The 20430-nt window shown below is 41.1% G+C and overlaps 1 long non-coding RNA gene across 4 annotated transcripts in view; it reads right to left on the reverse strand.

The window, feature by feature from the left end:
* The window catches only part of LOC110255532 (uncharacterized), a 450230-nt gene that overhangs the window by 357146 nt on the left and 72654 nt on the right, over positions 1-20430 (reverse strand). For all 4 annotated transcript variants that reach the window (XR_014822317.1, XR_002336045.2, XR_014822319.1 and 1 more), the window contains exon 2: positions 38-137. This is a non-coding gene — a long non-coding RNA (uncharacterized LOC110255532). The remainder of the gene's footprint in view (positions 1-37; positions 138-20430) is intronic.

The following is a 20430-nucleotide window of genomic DNA, read 5'->3' on the forward strand; positions in this document are numbered from 1 at the left end:
AAGGGTTTGGAAAAATTGCAGATGCCCGATCTCTTACCAGTTGTGGAAGGGAGGTCAAGGTGTCTGGATGCATTCCTGACTTTTGAAGTTGCAGAGGCAGCTGCCACAGTCCTTTACAAAACACCACTGGTTCCAACCTGTTCAAAAGAAATATTTAGTAGAGGGAGCCATTAGATTGACCCAATATGGCACGTCTTTTGCTCTTATGTTCTTAAGGGTAGGAGCCCTTTGACAGAGGTATCAGGCAATCTGGCCTCTTGCATTTAGCCTGGCTTCTTAGAAGCTGTGTGATTCCAGAAAAGTATCAAAAACCACAAACTCATCTATGAAGTGAACTTGATTATATCCCTCCCCACCCCACATCATAACAACACAACAATAGTGTTATTGTGAGAATCAAGTGAGAAAATGTTTTCTAAACTGTCAAGTGCTGTGCCAGTGTAAAGGCAGCACTTTTTTATAATCCAAATAATCCTGGATGTTTCATGGGAAAATCCTAGGAGTGACACCCAAAAGAAACAAAAATTAATCTGAAAAATTTTAGAGGATTGCGACATAGAGGATTGTGGCATAACTTACGTCTAAAGGATTCTCTTTACCCTTTCACCACCCCACAATCTACTCATTACCAGAGCTGCTCCAAATCTGCTCTCACCACTTACACGAAGCTCCAGACTTCCTCTCCTTGTGCCTGTTCAAACTCTCCTTTCAAGCTTGATTTAGAAAACCAGTTTAGTTTCTCTTCCCATCACTCATTATCTCCATCCACCCAACAAAATCCAGGATCAGAACAACAGAAGGCTGTCTATATGTATAATGGAATCATTTTGTTGTATAGCAGACATGATCACAATGTTGTGAATCAACTATCTTTAATAGAACTTTAAAATTAAAAAACAATTTAAAAAAATAAGGATGTTATACCTGGGAATAGGTATATGTTCACTTTTTTGCCCTTTAAAATTACACCCAGCCTTAGAATGCAGTGATAGGGCATATTATAAATTTTCAGTGCTTCATGTGAGAGGCGTGTCCTATTGGATTGTATTTAGAATGCAAATATCCCAAATCCACAAACGTTCTCTCAAGTGCCTGCTGGCCTGCAGACCCTGAGGTAGTGGCAGGGTCAGGAAAATCCATGTTGCCTTAGAAAGACTGCAGTCTTCGGGGATCACCAAAGCTGACACTCCTCAATCTCGCTATCATGTTTGTGCCCCCACAGTAACTTGCTCCCATAGAGTTGCTTATCCAGCAACTCTGACCTTCCTCTGATCACAGTAAAGTGAGTATTCTAATTCAGTGGTCTGGGACTAAAAAGAATCAGTACTTGAGTCTTAGTCTTGACCTTGGACAATCACTTCTCCTCCATGGACTACTATTTTCTTAACTATAAAACAGAGATTTAAAATGAACCTACCACCCATTAGGACCAAATGACAAAATGCATGTAAAGTGCATGAGGGCTGGGCCTGGCACAGAGGAAGTACACAATGAATGACAAATGGGACTCTCACAGATCCTCTGTTCTTCCACATAGATCTGTAGGTGCCACAGAAACTGGGAGTATGCCTGGTGGCATGAAAACACCAGCTGCTGTAATTGCACAGTATCAGCTCCGGAGATATGGGAGCTAACTAACTACCCAGCGAACAACCAAATAGTTGACTCATTCTCCCAGCGTTCCACCTCAGCTGGCTGTTCAAGACACTGGAAAACTGCTTTTGCTCCAGAGGAGAGCATGCCTGGCTTCTCCCCTGGAGGCACTGTGGCAGGTGGCATTTGTCTTGTCTTCCACAAACTGTTGTTCCCTTCAAGGATCATTGCTTATCTCCGCCACATATTATTTTCTTAATATTCTGGCATGGTCTCCCTCTGATTGTTACAGGCTCCCATGTAAGCAGATCGCTATGGGCCTATTAAATACTGTATTTGCTTAACTGCCAAAGAGTCGCTGTGTAAACATGCTGTGAAAAGGGATATTTTCAATGAGCAGCGTTAGTGGCAAGTGCTTAGAGAGTCTCAGTACTTTGTGAGAAGCAAAGCCCATGACTCTCTTGCTCATTTCCCCCACATTGCAGGGAGGGTGGAAAAATGTCACCACAGATACCCACCAGGGGACCCTTTTACCCAAACTACAAAAGGCATAGGTCTTCCAGAAACTAAGTTTTCATCTTCATTATCTGAATAACTCAGGAATTATCATTTACTTTTCTTCAAGAGAAAAATAATTATTCCCATTGTAGTCAGTATTGCAAAATATTTCATGAAACCAAAGCCCATTTTTCTTTTCAGGAGCAATCAGATGGCATGGAAGGAAACAGCAGGGGTGAGTGGGGATTAATTTCAGTATCTCACAGCCATTTATATTGATTTTTCCTAAGTTTGTACAAAAGAAAAGATTTCCCAGCTGAGCTGAGATCAAAAGTGGCGCATTTAACAGGATCTTAAGGATCCAGAAGGCCATCTTGTTTAAATACCTTTAAGAATCTACAATATGAGTCTTTAAACCTTGGGTCTACAAGAGGGCAAACAGTTTATCCAGAGAGGTGGGGTAGAAGGGAAAGCTTTCTTAAAAGCAGCACTAGGGAGCCCCATAAGACATTTCAGGGAATCAATGTACAATTCCTAGAACAAACAAGACATGACCTACCAGTCTCTCCCACCCACTTTGCTGCAAAACTTCACAGCCACTGAGAAATGGAGCACTGTGAACATGGAGCGCTAGGCATCATGGGGGAGCCCAGTCACCTAAACTCATGGAGAGCTGTTCCATTTTTAGAGGTTGGATTGTCAGATAAGACAATTTGTGAGTGCCAGGAAAACAATGAGAACAATTTTAATTTTATTTATCTTAACACCTGCTGCCACATCATGGGAAAACCCCATGATTCCTGGATCAAGAAATTGCACCAACATCAAAGGATCATAGAGGAAACAGAGAAGAGGATGTGACCTGTGAGAAGAGGTCTAAGTCATTACATTTCCACAAGCATTCACTGACTTCATACTATGTATGATACAGTGTATTTATTAGGTACTTAGAGGCAGAAGAATACAAAGAAGAAATGGCATTAAGACTGGCAGGAAAAGAGCACAATTAGGGAGGAAGAAACTGAGACCTATGGAAGATATTGTTAACGAATTTGTTAAAAGAGGTATTTAAAAAGTCTTGGTGTACCGCTAGAAAAGTTCATGGAGGGGGACAAAATTCAAGTTGGGTTTTAAAGGAAAATTTAGAAGAAGGAGAAAATGGCAGAGGTGATTTTGCAGTTTTTATACTGGTTGGCTGAGTAGACAGTGATACCATTGACCAGGATAAAGCAACACAGGGGAGCAAGTTTGGGAGGAAAATAATTTCAATCTGAGACGAATACAAGCCACCTTTCTTCATCCACATGATTATATTCAAGGGCTATTTGGACATTCAGTTCTGGATCTTGACAACCCTGGTCTGCACCTTCTCAGATGTTGTGTGTGTGTGAAGACCAAAACTATGGTGTACAGAATTGTTGCCTGGGCCCACCTGATGTAGGTGACTTGGACACTTCTGTTTCGTGTACACCAAGCATTACATGGCCATAGCCTTTAGTCACTGTCCTCTGATGTCATGATTTAACCTGGGACAATTTCACATGAAAGACCATGTCTCACATTCCAGAATTGTGGTAGGAACAACGATCAACATAATTTTTACATTGTATTGGCTTCTCTAATAAGGCCTGAAAACAACTGAGAAGGTAATTGCAGCACCACTTTCTAAAAGGCCAGTCTGCTCCGAGTCTGTCTGCTGAGTCTTGAGAGAGCAGGGAGTCTTTGCCATGGTTTCAGTGAACAGGGCACCGTAAAGTCTTCTTAGTGCCCTGTATTACAAAGAAGAAACACCCAACAGATGGGCCAGAGCTCAAGTTTTACAACAGCTTTGTGGGATTAAAAACTACAAAGGTCCCTTCCAGGACTGAGGATCCTCCAGGAACCACAGCAATTCCTGGAGGCTTTGATGAATCCAGCCAAAGATGGGAAGAGCCTCCAAAAAGATCGGGTCTCAGCAAGTGAGGATAAGTGAGAAACATGAACATGTTCTTTACATTATAAAATACTATTCAATGGAAGGCATTATTGCTCTTCAAATGCCCAAAGTAGTCTCCCCATTAGAAACTGCTCTCAGGTTCACACCTTCACAAGGTGGATAGGAGCTAATGCATACCTGCCTCAGGTTTTATGTCTTTTTAAAGAAATTTCTGGCATGCATGAGCAGGTGGAATCGTGCCTGGGTAAGGAGACAGTGTGTGTGCATGCAGGCATGTGGTAACATGTAAAGGACAGTTGATGAATCCACCTTGATTGAGAGCATCATGTGGCTACTAGTGAAGCTAGTCATGGAGGAGACACAGGCAGAAAAATAGGCAGGACCTGTTGTGCCCAGGTGCACATCACAATGCAGTCTCCCTTTTGTATTTATTTTTTAATGATGCAACACACACATACAGACCTAGAACAAGAGCTACTATAGATGTAAAATAATTGTGAATATATTTATATGATAATTATATAATAATTTTTCTATTCTGCTTCTAGTCTTTTGATCAGAGTCTTAAAATTCTTATCCTCGATTCATTTGCCATGTGATTTTAAGGGTGCAGGGGATGGTGTGTGGGGATGAATACCCCTATATGCTTATGTAAGACAGAAATTTGTGTCTACATTTTCCTAATGACTCAGATTTCACACTCTTCATTTTGCCTTTAGGATACTAGGTGCTTTGTAAGTAGTACTTCCCTTTTTGAAGTCCTTTTCCTGCTGGTCATACTTTCACAGGGAAATTGATGGAGAAGGTCCGTGGATAGTTATGTGCTTCCTATCAACACAAGGACCCTAAAGGCAAAATGAGGAATGTGAAACTTACAGCCATTAGGGAAGTAAAGGATACAACTCTATCTCTCTTACACACACACTATATATACATTCACCCCCCACCCCTGCCCACTCGCAATCAAAGTAGTTTAGGATGAGAATTCCAGGACCCTTATCAGAAGACCTGAAACAGAATGAAAAAACTAGGTCGCCCTGCTGCTTCCAGCACTCCCCGGAGAGCTTCGTGCCTTCTGACAGCAAGTGTGTCTGCTTCTATTTCTGTTCTTCCTCCAGGAGGCCCCTCAGGGCTTGGCTGCTCTGTTCCAAGAGTACACAACCCAGGGCGCTCTGGCAACTTGCTCCAGTTTCTATATTAGACTCAGCATTTGTGTATTGAGGTGCTTTCTCCCAAATCCATTTGCCATCATTAAGAGGCCTGATCTTTGCAGCCAGAAGGATCTGCCACCCTGCCTTCCTGCCAAGACCCATCCATTCAATATTTACACTGAAAAAAAAATGAGAATTACAAAATTTGCAAGCTTTAGAATGAATTACATATCCATAAAAGGAAAAGGGCATTGACCTTTCTTTTCATACAGCCTCTTGAGTTTGAGAAGTTTTCTCCAAGCTTAGGGCGTTGCAATAAAGCCAAACAGTTTTTCCCGTCCCTCTGAAGAAAAACAGACCTTCTGCCTTAAAATAAGAGACACCCCTTGGCTAAAGAGGGGTCATTTACCTTCATGGAGGGAACATCTGATCTCATGTGTTATTCTGCACTTAGGCTTTGTTCCAATCTAATTTCATACCAGTCAGCCTTCCTGTCCATCAACAAACAGTGTATCAGGGTGGGAAGGCAAGGGGCATTGCTGCTTATCTCAGAGTTGCTAGGCTGGACAGGCACAGGGAAAGGATGGCAGCAAAATAGCTGATAGAGCAGGAGCAAAGGGGAAACCCTGTAAGGCCTGGCAGTCCCGCTTCCAACAAACTGTCCATGGAAACAGTCATACATGGAGTAAAAGCAGCATTCAAGGGGCCCAGCAGATGATTTCAAGTTTAAATATTCACTAAACAAACATTCACGGAAAAAGACGTCAGAACCACAGTGAGTCAAAAAGATCAAATCCATCTACCTACCCATCCATTCAATCTTCCTTCCTTCCTTCTTGTCACAAATGAGTAAAAAGGAAGAGTCGAGCTGATGTCAGGGAAGAATTTGTGTTCCACCCATAAGCTCAACATATCAGAGAAACAACTTTGGAGCTGCACTTTACTTTTGTTGCTGTCGTTTAATCCTACATCTGAGATCAGAATCTATGAGACCAAAGCAGAAAGCAAAGTCTGTGAATTCTCTGGGTTCCTGTCCTAAAGTTTGCCTCTCAGAAGGCTAAGGGGCAATCGTCCAGTTTCCATGTCATATGCCAGGCTCCTTGGGACTTCCCAATAAAAGCAAAACAATGATTTCTTAAGCCTCTGAAGGTGGTGAGAGTGGGATCTGGATGGATCTGACCAGTCTGGCACATCTGCTGTTTTGCTGCCACATGTCTCTTTCACGGGAAAATTCCTTTGATCCTTATGGCAAACCTGGGAAACATGTAATATGATGGTTTTCAATCCCATCTTGTGTAACAGGAAAGGGAGGCCATGAGAAATTAAGATTTTTTTTTTCCCATGAATCGGCAGAAATGACAAAACCTGGATCCCTTGGAACTGAAACCTGTGCTTCGTGCCCAACACCCATTCCCAGTAGGGAACGCCCTCTTGGAGGATGAAGGACAGCACTGAATACTGTGCAGAAAATCCAATTTAAATTGATTACGTGTCTGAAGAGCTATACGCCTGCCTGATAGTAATTTGCCTTCTCTTCTGTATTCTCTAAGCAATAATTTATGGGCCTCAGAAAGCTGACTTACACAACTGAGCAACTAAAAATCCTGCAATTAATTTTACACTTGTGCCATGCTTCCTGCACTTACACTCTTGTCTGGTTCTGATTTTCTCCATCCTGTTCCAAAACTGGGACTTGTTCAAAACCAGGCAGCTTCTTTGTAGGTTCTACACAGCTTCCCATTTTCAACCACCTTCAGAGGCATAAGAAATGATTGTTCCATTATTGCGGCAAGTCCCAGGGAGGCTGGCACATAGTCTGACAAGATTGAAACTTGACAGCTGCCCCCCACCCCTCCAAAAAGCAAAATTTAGGGCAGAATCCCAGAGAGTTTACAGACTTTGCTTCCTGCCCTTGCTTCACAGATTCTGCTCCCGGATATAAAGATTAAGAAATGGCAGAAATTCCAGCGTTCTGAAAATATACTGTCAACCGGGATGACAGAAAACAGATGCGTGGAGCTCGGTTTTTTACGGTGTCTGGTGGAGGAGTTGAAGATTTTAACAGGGATGGGAGAGAGAAGTAGGGGTGGAAGAAATAGAGGTAAAGGCCAGGAACCAGCTGCCTTGAAATCTTGGTTTGGAAGCAAGATTTCAAGAATTGTGGTGATGTCATATGCCTTTGTCCCTGTGAAAAAGCAGTAAAATTTAACAGTCGAAGAAAAAGAGTATACATGATATTATTTTTCACTGACACCAGACAGACTGTACTGGTGTGCTTATAACTGACTTGGATTTGAGAAAACCTGAATTTTTACCTTGTTATTATTGCTCGAGACAGATATGAGGAAATCAGAGTTCAAATGCTAAAGTTTTCTGTCTAAAAGGATAAAGGAAGAAGTGCTTTTTTTTTTTTTTTTTTTTTGGTCGCAGCATGTCAAAGTTCCTAGGCCAGGGTTGAACCCATGCCACAGCACTGACAACACCAGATCCTTAACTGCTATGGCACCAGGGAACTCCTGTCATTTTTGTGTGTTTGTTTTGGCCACACCTGCAGCACGTACAGGTTTTTGGAGCAGGGATCAAACTTGTGCCACAGCAATGACCAGGGCCACAGCAGTGACAATGCTAGTAACCTACTGGACCACAAGGAAAGTATTTATTTTTAAAACACAAATCCACCTAGGCCTTAACTGTCTGAGTTTAATGTAACAGTTATAGTGACAATGCCAACTCAAGTGTCATAGAATCCTGACCCCACTTGTCACTATAGGACCACAGTTCTTCATAAAATAATTCCTCATTATTTCTTGTATTTTGGGGAGTCTCCAAAGAAGGTCTTGCATGTGCTCACAAACTGGTCCATGCTTCCCAGGCACCTCTATTGCCCCCACATCCACCACCAGTGCCCTCGAGGCGCCAACCTTGGTCTGAGGAGACTGAGGGAAAAGATAACGCTCACCCCTTGACCTTGTGAAACCCACTCAGAAGAGCCTAAACACTTCTGCTCCTCTGCTTTTGGTGTTTTCAGGGGAATAACGTTGCCATATTTTACCCGCATCCCTTTATCTTCATTGAAGCAGAAATGCATTCCTGGGATTGGGCCAGAAAGAGATAGATTTGAGTGGCAACCTTCAGTGTGTACCCAGAGCATCCCCTTCCTCTGACAACCAAGGCTTCATTATACCAAAGTCAAGCTCGCCATTACCAGTGCCCCTTTCTCAAGAAGTTCCTCAGTACCTTAAAAAGACAGACTCCTAGCAAATGCACCCCACATTTACTAGGCATTCATTCCTTCAATAAAACTTACTGAATGCCAACTATGTACCAAAAACAATTGAATCCCAACTTCCTAAGGCGCTGGTTCTCTTTAGACTCCATAGAAATCCTAGGTATATTCTCTTCTTCCAAAATGTAAGAATCTGCCAACAGTCACCGGCAACTACAGGGATATATTTCCAATGGTATCACCATCTGAATGCATGTGCTATTAATCATCCCACACTCACACACCTCTTTTCTAAAGAAGTACTCACAAATCCACAGGCATAGCTATACTTAGAAAGCTGCTATAGGCTTTTGGGGAAGTAAAACTATTATGCCAACAAAAGACTCCTCCATATCAATAAAGAAGAGAGAGCAGGCATTATTATTAAAGAATAGGCATTATCAGATTTACACACATGTAAGACAGCATAAAAGTGACTACAAAGTCTGGATAGAATTTCACACAAATTTATACAGTGAAGTGGAACAAAAGAACAATCCCAATTTCTCTTATCTCCTTGAGAGATAAATGGTTATACCTTGTAACTGTCTCCTGTACACCTCGGGTGGGAATGCTTTCTGAGGTATGTATTTACAGTTCCGAAGGCAGAAGGCCCATGATTTTGCACCATAAAATCAAAAGGTCCAGTTTCTTACTGAACCCATTATGTTTTCAAGGAGCCACTCTAAAAAAGGGGGAGTGGGGAGATAGGCACCTGTCTCCTTCAAGAAAATTCATCTTTTTATCCTTAGGAGGCTTGAGGGTACCTATTATAAAAAGGACTCACATTTCTAAGTGGGAAATCATGGGACTTATACAGGAATTGGTGTGGTTCTATGTAGGATATTTTACAGAAGATATTTGTAAAATAGCATCCTCTCATATTTTTAAGTTTCCTAAAGAAGAGCACATTTGCATTCAAAACTCATTTCAGGAGTTCCCATCATGGCTCGAATCTGACTAGGAACCATGAGGTTGCAGGTTCGATCCCTGGCCTTCCTCAGTGGGTTAGGATCCGGCATTGTCATGAGCTGTGGTGTAGATCACAGACATGCCTCGGATCCCATGTTGCTGTGGCTCTGACGTAGGCCGGCAGCTACAGCTCCGATTAGACACCTAGCCTGGGAACCTCCGTGTGCCGCGGGAGTGGCCCTAGAAAATGGCAAGAAGTCCAAAAAAAAAAAAAAAAAAAACACTCATTTCATCTGCAGGTTACTCCCTGTCACCAAACAAAAAGCAAATCTCAATGGGAAATGATGGTTGGAAACAGAAATAGGGACTATGAGCCTTAACAAGCCAAGAAAGACAAGGAATGATCAAAAGAGACTGGATAACTATACTGTACAGCAGAAATTGACACAACACTGTAAATCAGCTATACTCTAATAAAAATAAAATAAAAAATTTAAAAAGATGGTTTATCAAATACTGAATACAAAATCACCAGTTTCCTAAGCTTATCAAGACTCAAATCCATTCAGTGTGTTCCTATGTCTATCTGTGTCCCCACATACTCGGGCACAGGACACATGTATTTATCTCAAACAAATACATTTTTATCCCTTGAAACTAACATTTTAAGGGAGCATAATTTATTAAGGTGGTAATGTTTTTGCTTTTCATTTTTGTCTACATTTTTCTGTTCTCCAAGAATGAGAAGAAATAAGCATTCTATGTAAATCTGGTCTCAGTATTTTCCTTTAGTCACCTCTCTCCTCACATTATTCCATTGGTAGGGATCAAGGCAGAGTTGGCCTGAAAACAACTTATTTTTCAGGATTTTGTATAAATCTCTACCTACCTAGCTGCCTGAATCAACCATAAAGTGCACAGTGTAATTATGGGCGTGGTGGGGTTGAGGGGAATAGAAGCTTCTTAACTCCAAACAAGAGGTTGGATGCTGCCTTTTGAGGGGGAAACAGACCCCTACTAAAGCCAAGTTTTCCACGATGCACCCCAAATTAGCACTGGAGCCAGAAGCAAGGCCAACTTCACGGCATCCACAAAATTGCATCAGTGCAAGGTATTTGGTTCTGTTTTAATTTGTGGTCTTGGCTATCACCGGAAATAACACTTTAGTGGATTTCAACCCTCATTTTGACTCCTCCATTACAACTGAGCTTAACAGGAAGTCTGCCCTGGTTTCCAGAGGAATGAGTAGGCATCTCAGCCCAGCACCCCACAGACTGGACTATCTCAAACCTTCTGACTTGTGTTTTATTCTATTTTCAAAAGACAAGCCCTCCAGTTCCAGCTGTAAGAATTATCAGCTAAAGGCAAGCTGTGCTGGCTGATGAGCATGGCTCTGCGAGGTTCCCTCTAACCTCGGGTAACACTGGCTGAGCAGAAAACGGTCACCTGGAGACATTTTCCCCCTGTGTTGAAGTGGAAGCCAGAGGGAAGGTTTCTATATCAATAACATTTATTGGAATATTTTTTTAAATGCAAAACTTTCAGGCATTGAATTCGTATTAGGAAATGAATTCTAATATCTGGCGAAGCATTCCCTTCACTTTCCGTTAGTAAAATTCCTTTCTGGAAATCAGAGCAGAAGGATCTGCAGCAGGCAGTATGCACCAGGGTCATTTCTAGACATCAACTTTTGCTTACTGAGGCATACTGTACGTGGTAGCTTGAAAGAGAGGACGCATTCTTTAATAAAAATTGTGCAAACCCAAACTCATCGCTAAAAATAATTCTCTAAAATCATCTAAATCAGCCAATGATCATTTAAATTTTTCTAACATTTGATATTCTGTTTGAAGAGGACATGATTATCTGTTATATCTGGGTGTTACAATAGAAGGCAATTTTTTTCAACATTTTGTGTATTTTCATTAAAACAAAACAATGCATGTATTTGTGAGGAGTGTTTTGCTTTGTTTTTTACATTGTAGATGCCTGGGGTGTTTTATTTTTTTTTAATCTTACTCTGGCTAGCTTTCCCAAAGCTCACTGCCTCAAGCTGTCTTTCAGGTCTTAGGAGTCACCTGACACCAGCCAGATTTTTGATGCACCCAGTTGTGGCACATACAGCAGCTTTATTGCCTCTTCTGGCTGTAATTTAAGAGAGACCTCAAATCTGTTGAATCAGATACCCAGGGGCAACTTGGAAAGGAAGAGGCTCACTGGGTTTATTACACTCGCTGGAAAGAGGGGAGAATGACTGAGCACAGTCAGGATGCACCAAGGGCGACACTTTTATATGGGGATCGGCAATTTAATTTGTCTTTGTGTTTTATGAATTGCAGGCAGAGATGTATTTGCAGGGAAATACATGGGCATTTTTGAAAGCGATTAATTAAGCATGCAATTTATATGAAAACAATTTACTGCAGGACATTATCAGGGCACCCAAAATGCACATGCAATTTCTTTGCCTTCTAATTTGTGGACATAATTTATTTTGATTGTGCAATTAGGAAGGGAGACCTTTATTAATTTCTGTGCAAGTCTAAAGAACCAAGACAAATTTAGCAGTGAAAGAGTCAGCCTTAATGGAAAAGAGGAAGGTGTGGCCTTGGGCTCTGGCTTTGTGGATAAGTTTTCTGAATCCAAAGCCATGGAATTACATTTATTTCTGCTCTAGACTTCCTTCAACAGGCCATTTCACCACTCTGAGCTTCAGCTTTTCCTTTTGCAAAATAGAACTGAAAAAAATCCTCCTCCTGGATTGGCATTTAATGACAAGTTGGAGGAGCCTGTCATAGTTCAGTTTGCCCCCATAATGGCAGCCTGCCCCATGCCTGGCCTTCTCGCTGTACAGCCTCATCCCTCCCCAGGGCTTGCCTTCAAAGTAAATGCAGTTTCACTGCCTGCAGCAGGTTAACCACAGTGTCCTCACCACTGACTCTAAGCCCACAGAACCAAGGAGTGAAGGCAGACAATAGCCTGTAACAGAGTTTTGTATTTTTGAGAAGCAAACTGCCAGTGTGGCAAGGGATCCCATGACCCCACTGGCTCAGTCCTAAAACACATCAATAAATTTGTCCAAATTATCAAAATTCCACTAACCATTTTTATTTTTTTAATTTTTTTTTGTTTGTTTTTTAGGGCCACACTTGCAGCATTTGCAGATTCCCAGGCAAGGGGTCAACTCAGAGCTACAGCCTCAAGCCTACCCCACAGCTGAAGCAATGCAGGATCCAAGCCACATCCGTGAACTACACCATAGCTCACGACAACGCTGGATTGTTAACCTGCTGATTGAAGCCAGGGATCGAACCCACAACCTCATGGTTCCTAGTCAGATTATTTCCCACTGCACCACAATGGAACTCCTCCACTAGCTATTTTTAAATCATAAAGCCCCTAAAGAAGTAGGTGTTTTGTAGGAAATTAGGAAGATCTATCAAATCATCAACAGAAAGGTTTTTGGAGACCTGCCAGCAGCATGAAGAAAGTGCTCATTGGACCCTGGTCCCAACACTTTTCTCACCCACTGAACAGAAAAAAAAGAGGAAGTGGATGAAAGAAATCAAATGCTCTACATAGAATGCTAGACTTTCTTCCTATGTTATGTCATAGCCGGGGCCATAGCAGCCCCCTAAAATATGTATATTTATTCCCATTTGGCAGATGGGACTCAGAAATGTTAAGTAGAGCTCAGAAAGGTTAAGTGGAACCCAGTCCCAATTGCCTAGAGAGTCCATGCTTTTTCCACTGGAGGTGTGGGCTCCCCTAAGAATGCAGAGAGGTGGAGCCACCTGATCCTTTCCCTCCTGGGAGACTTCCCTTTGGCTTCTAAGCCTTAAAAAGACATTTTAGCCATGTTATGAATTCCAAATGGCACTTAGCCTGTGTGTGCTGAAAATCGCCACTTTCACCCTTTACTGTCAATCTTCAACCTTTCCTTAGTTTCTGATAAACCACTACCTTCAATTTCAATAGCACTTGATTGTTTTCTAAGCACATTCACAATAGTTATTTATCTATGTAACCTGAACTTTACCAGAGTTGGGCTCAGAAGATAACATTACATTTTTTTCTTTCACAGACAAATTAACTGCCACTGAATTAGCAAATTAGCAGAAAATCTAAGCTTTCTACACTCACATCAAGAAGTTCTCTCCTAGGTAGTGATTAGAATACTACCTAAGTATGCTTACTAGGTCCACAGATACATACCTAAGTATGCTTACTAGGTCCACAGATTCAGTCTGGATTTTCTTGCTTTAAGAGTGAGGTTGATGGTACTAGAAAGGGAAAGAAATGTTTCATTCACTACCAGTGTTGATGCTATTACCAAATATAGAAGCGCCAAAATTTAGAGGGAAACAAAAGTTTTGTTCATGGGAATAGACACTAGAAAAACCTGGGAATTTAAAGCAAAGCCTGTTTGCTTATACTGTTGCTAGTGAGCCACTGCATCATCACTCAAACCAAGGGAGTTCCCATAGCTGATGATGCATCCCCTACAATAGTTCCTCAAATCCCACTGCCAGGTTCAACTGAAGATGTCTCCACCCAACCCCAACCTAGAGTTCCAACTGTTAGGTTCCTAGATCTTTGACCTCACCTATTTTTCCCCCAGTGCAGACCACATCCTGGAGCAGAGTTTCTAGCATCAATCAAGGACTATACTGAGAAGTTCACTCACCAACAGTATTGGCCCTGGTGCTGACTTTTTGGGTCACTTATTCACACACCTCCCTCAGAGCTCCTGCTGATCTTTCTGGAGCTCTGTTCTAGATGGGCTTTACTCTAGTCCATCAGAACTTCAAAGTCTCCTTGGGAACTTTGTAAACTTGAAGAAAGATACTGAGTAGAATAGGATTTTTCCAATTATCTAAATACCTTAAAGGGCTCACTGGTGGCGTCTTCCCAGAACTAGGTGAGTTTGCCCAAAAATGAGGAAATTTCTATCCTAGAGAGAGAAAACCACTTAGAACTCTAAAATTATGGTTATACAAGTGCTGGAGGGGCTGTGGAGAAAAGGGAACCCTCCTGCACTGCTGGTGGGAATGTAAACTGGTACAGCCACTATGGAGAACAGTTTGCAGATACCTTAGAAATCTATACATAGAACTACCATATCACCCCACAATCCCACTCTTGGGCATCTATCCGGACAAAACTCTACTTAAAAGAGACACATGCACCCGCATGTTCATTGCAGCCCTATTCACAATAGCCAAGACATGGAAACAACCAAAATGTCCATCGACAGAGGATTGGATTAGGAAGATGTGGTATATATACACAATGGAATACTACTCAGCCATAAAAAAGAATGACATCATGCCATTTGCAGCAACATGGATGGAACTAGAGAATCTCATACTGAGTGAAATGAGTCAGAAAGACAAAGACAAATGCCATATGCTATCACTTATAACTGGAATCTAATATCCAGCACAAATGAACATCTCCTCAGAAAAGAAAATCATAGACTTGGAGAAAAGACTTGTGGCTGCCTGATGGGAGGGGGAGGGAGAGGGGGGGATCGGGAGCTTGGGCTTATCAGACACAATTTAGAATAGATTTACAAGGAGATCCTGCAGAATAGCATTGATAACTTTGTACTTAATACTTTGTAACAACCCATAAGAGCAAAGAATCTGAAAAAGAAATATATATATATATGAATCGTTGTGCTGTACACTTGAAACATGACATTATAAATCAACTATATTTCATTTTTTTCAAAAAGACCAGAAAAAAAAAAGAAAGAAAAAGAAAACAGAGTTGTATTTTAGTTCCCACGAGTCAAACCCACCCATGCAAGACTGACTGAAGAGACCTATGACAGGACAGGTGGAGGATGGCAGGTCTATTTTGCTGGTGAATTTCTGGAGTTTTTGTTGATGCTGTCAGCATTTTGGTCATGGTGGAAACAAGTTGGTTCTGGAGTGATGAAAGTGACCAAAGTATCCTGACTGTAGCAGAAAAGCCTGGCTCTGACTTTGGTGGTGGCAGCAGCCCCCTCTCCAGGCCAGTTCTGCAGTGTGGCTCTGAAGAGCAAGTTCAGCCAAGATGCTATTCTCTCAGCCTCCAATGATCCTCTAACACCCCTGCAAAACTGCATTTCTGCTGAAGCTTGCTAAAGAAGAATGTGTTGTCTAAAAACTCTGACTAAAGCAGCACTTACACCTTCTCATCCAGGAATTATGCAAGGGAAGAGTGATTGTTTGGTAAAGACCAACCTGTAGAACTCATGTAGGACAGTCCTACACAGCTGCTGCCTGAGGGAGCTCTCCAGGAGGTGATTAAACTGCCAGCAATGACGATGACAGTAAGAGAAATTTCCTAAGGGCACACCAATGCATGGGTCAGCAACCCAGGTTGGCATGTTGCACACTTTTCCACAGCTGAGAAACTGAAGCTGGTCAACTGAACTGAAGAAAGGTCAAGTGAATTGTGTAAGAAAAGACAGCTAAGTCAGCACAGAAACCAGTCTTCATTTTAAAAAGTCATTAACCTTCCAAAACCCACTATTTTCCCCCTGTAACACTCTAGAATAGAGTGTGGACTGGGACCCAAGACTTTCCAGGCTCCTAAGGATCTCTCTTTCCACAAAGAGAAAAATCATCTACTTTAAAAGATACCCACTATTATTTAATGACCTCTCCCCAAAACAGCTCTAGATATGTTTTGGTATCCATCCAAGATATTTTTTATGAGCAGGTTTATTTAATCTAAAAGAATAAAGATTGATTTTCCTATTATTCATTCTAGTGGTTTTATGTGTTTCAATTGTAAACAATTCTAAGAGGCAGTTCTAAGTAATGAAAAGGTAAGTGTCATCTACTTAAGGACTGAAGCATTCAGATGTCAAAGAATTATTGTTGCTGTTGTTAAGCAATACAGTACTTGAGGTTTTCTTTAGCATTTGTTTCAAGGAAAATGACACTGAAAAGGAGTCACTAATTAGGAAACTGAAAAGAGGTCCAGGAATCAACCAGAACTTGCCCAGAAGCACCTGCTCCCATGATGGGTGCAGATTCCCAAGCTGGGTGTCTCCACTTTTATTGCCTTCACTTTGTGAGAAGGAAATAAGGAAATAATACAAAAGAAAACCTGGCCCAGGTCAAATAAGATATCTCAGGGAAATAAAACCAACCATTCTATGAGCACAATCATTTTGACAGGAGTCCTCAAAGTAGGTCAGCTATTTCTTACAGTCTAAGAATCTGGAAATCCAGGAATATAAGTACAAAAAAAAGAGAGGGACATAAAATTTGTTGCATTAGTATACTCCCTTGATTCTGAAGGATCATTGATTATCAGATGCTTCTTTGGTTTATTAACCCCTTCTCAGACAAAAATGAAGAAACATTATTTCAAATGACACATTGTTTTAAAAAACTTAAAAAAAAACCTCTCATAACGGAAAAAATAAAAATCATTATAGAGATTAAAAAAAAAAAACTCTCTTAGATGCAAGCCAAATAACAGTGACTGAGAAAGGATAAATTCTTTTCTATTAATTAAGCCTCAATAGATCACAAGTAACTAATTCAAGCATTAAACCGAAGGAGGATTTTATTCTAAGGATATACAGAGGTGTTTCACTGAATCAAAAGCAAGAACACAATCAGATCTTAATAAGAGACAGAAGCCATCAACTGGAAAGTTGGAGAATTTTCAAAAGCACCCTTTCTGCATTTCTTGTCTCTGCCCCCTTCTACACAGCTTCTTTACTCACATCTCAAAAAACAGGCTTCTTTCTTTCTCATCTGTGTAGTAGTATTTGGACATCACTCTAGAGTTGACTTCCCTAAATTCAAATTCCCCCATTCCCAGGAAGATATTCTGAATGTTCACCTTGAGTCCAGTGTCCTCCATGTCTTGAAGGGAGAGCAGTAGGGGGAAGTTGGGTCATACAAGAAGCTATGATGCCAGGAAGCCACCCACATGAATGTGAGGAGGCCAAGCAGCAAAATTCTCGGGAAGGGGAGAGTGGCTTGCATGCTGGGCAGTCTGTCCCTCAAGCCCATCTCTGGAAATACCAACTCTAAGTTCAGAGCTTCTTTCTGAACTCGGCAGCTCACACACCCCAGATGGACAGCTTGGGACACAAACAAATGACTGTAACTTTAGGGCACTTACTGAGGGAGGGGTGCTGCTCACAGTGGCATTAAGTCTCCAACATAATGCTTGGATGTTATCCATCCCTCTAAGCACATATCCTGTGAATGAATGCTGCCATTTCTAAGACCAACCTCCATACAGTTTTACTCTTTCAAATACGTATAAACCATGACACAGAAGCTTTTGCTTTATTACTAAAAGATTTTGAGATTTTGCCAGTAAAGACTCAGGTGCCTGAATATAATGCAAATTAAAATCATAGCCTCGGAGTTCCCGTCGTGGCGCAGTGGTTAACGAATCCGACTAGGAACCATGAGGTTGCGGGTTCGATCCCTGCCCTTGCTCAGTGGGTTAACGATCCGGCGTTGCCGTGCGCTGTGGTGTAGGTTGCAGACGCGGCTCGGATCCTGCGTTGCTGTGCCTCTGGCGTAGGCCGGTGGCTACAGCTCCGATTGGACCCCTAGCCTGGGAACCTCCATATGCCGCGGGAGCGGCCCAAGAAATAGCAACAACAACAACAAAAGACAAAAAAAAAAAAAAAAAAAAAAAAAAAAAAAAAAAAAAATAAAATCATAGCCTCCAAAGCCCAGTGGTTAGTACTTTGCCCCAGAACACTGCATGCATTTCAAAATCATCACCTGGCCCGATCCCTGTGTCATGTGATCAGGCACCCAGATTGGAGTTTTTACATTTGTGACCTTACCCATAAAGACCAAAAAACAAAACAAACAAAAATCTGTGACTATCTGAAAAAAGGACACAGTGAACTTCTTTGCAGAACAGATACTGACTCACAGAATTTGAAAAACTTATGGATTCCAAATGAGACAAGTTGCGGGGTAGAGGGATGCACTAAGGGTTTGGAATAGAAATGCTATAAAATTTGGTTCTGATGATCATTGTATGACTATTAATGTAATAAAATTGATTAATTAATAAAGAATAACTAAAATATAGAAAAAGTAAAAAAAAAAGGGGTAGTTGTTGATTGGTATGTACTTATTGCCATTTTAAACCTTGTTTTCCAATTGATTTTGTAGTTCTTTGTTCATTCTTCTTTTTGTTTTTCCTTTGGTGGTTTGATGGTTTTCTTTTGTTTTATGCTTAAGTTCCTTTCTTATTAAATGTTAAATAAAAACATCTGTCCTCAAAATTGATTACCTTCACTTCATGCACATTTTATTTACTTATTTTTTTCTCTTTAATTAATTTCTTTAATTTATTTTGCCAAATACTAGTCAATATTCATTTAAAATTTTTTCTTCACAGGCTACCAACAATAAAGCTTTTATTTAAAATTTTTTTTTAAAAATCTGTGATTAACACAGGGCCTGTGAAGATTAGTCATTTTCAACAGAGTAAAAACCACTTAACTTTAAAATCCCTGGCAGATTTTTGACATGTAATGTGTTTTTATTATTAGGAGGAGATTGAGTTTTCTGATAGGCTTGATTATCTTTATCATCCTAGAAACTTTTTTCTTTCTTTCCTTAAGATATTAAGATAACTGGAGGGATACTGATAATGTTGGAATCAGGTTAGGAGTAAATCAGGAGGTATGCATTCATCTTGAAAGAATCTTTCTCACTGACCTGACCCCACATGCCTGGCCTTCTCCAAAAGCCATTTTGAGAAAGGAGCAGTGGTTGCATTAGGCTGCCCAGAAGTTCTCACTGCCTCTAACCTTTGTCAGAGAAGTCCTTCAACTGAAAGCCTTTACCCCATACTTGGATCTTTATGCTCTGCCTTAGAAAAGGAATCAGTACATGTACTCAGCCATTAAAAAAGAGCAAATTAATGTCAACTGCAGCAACATGGATCCAACTAGAGATTCTCATACTAAGTGAAGTCAGAAAGAGTAAAACAGGGAATTCCCATCATGGCTCAGCAGAAACAAATCTGACTAGTATCCTTAAGCACACGGGTTCAATCCCTGACCTCACTCAGTGGGTTAAGGATCTGGCATTGCTGCGAGCTGCAATGTAGGCTGCAGACATGGCTCGGGTCTGGCATTGCTGTGGCTATGCTGTAGGCTGGCAGCTGCAGCTCCAATTCAACCCCTAGCTTGAGAACCGCCATATGCTGTGGGTACAGCCCTAAAAAAACAAGAAAGAAAGAAAAGAGAAAGACAAACACTGTACGATATCACTTATATGTAAAATCTAAAATATGGCATAAATGAACCTATCCACAAAACAAACAGATTCACAGACTTAGAGAACAGACTCATGGTTACCAAGGGAGAGGGAAGAGGGAGTGGGATGGACTGGGAGTTCGGGGTGAGCAGATATAAACTATTACATTTAGAGTGGATTACCAATGAGACTCTACTGTATAGCATAGGGAACTATATCCAGTATCTTGGAATAGAATATGATGGAAGATAATATGAGGAAAAGAATGTATATATAAATGTGTGTGTACGTGTGTGTATGTATGTGACTGGGTCACATTGCTGTATGGCAGAAATTGGCACAACGTCGTAGCACTGTACATCAACTATACTTCCATAAGAAGTAAGTGTTTTAAAAGGAAATAAAAGGGAAAGGAATTAGAGTTTCCTTGAGTCACCCACAGTCCTAATTTCTACAATAGGAAAGATAAAAATCCATGATGTTGATATTTGCCCTTTGAACAGAGGCCTTTCTATAGAAATTGGTGGTGGCAATAACTACTGCTGTTGGAGAGGAAAAGATGGGATGGAGAGAGTCTGTAATATGGACACTCTCTGTAACTAAAGCGATCAAAATGAGAGTAGGGAAAACGAAGAAGGGTGAATAGTAGAGGTCTAGAAATGAAACTGTGTATATAGTACATCTTGGTTTGTGAAGAAAGAACCAGATTTCTGTAATATCTCAACGACAGTTGGTTTCCCTTGTGGTATTTTCCTCCTTCAAGGTTAAAATTCCATGGTCAAGAGGTACACTTTCTCAGCTAATACCAGGATTGGAAGG

Source organism: Sus scrofa, chromosome 1 (genome assembly GCF_054392235.1).
Source record: "Sus scrofa isolate SSC_HxYL_T2T_F1_AM1 chromosome 1, Sscrofa_HxYL_maternal_Yorkshire_Landrace_v2.0, whole genome shotgun sequence".
Taxonomy (NCBI): Eukaryota; Metazoa; Chordata; class Mammalia; order Artiodactyla; family Suidae; genus Sus; species Sus scrofa.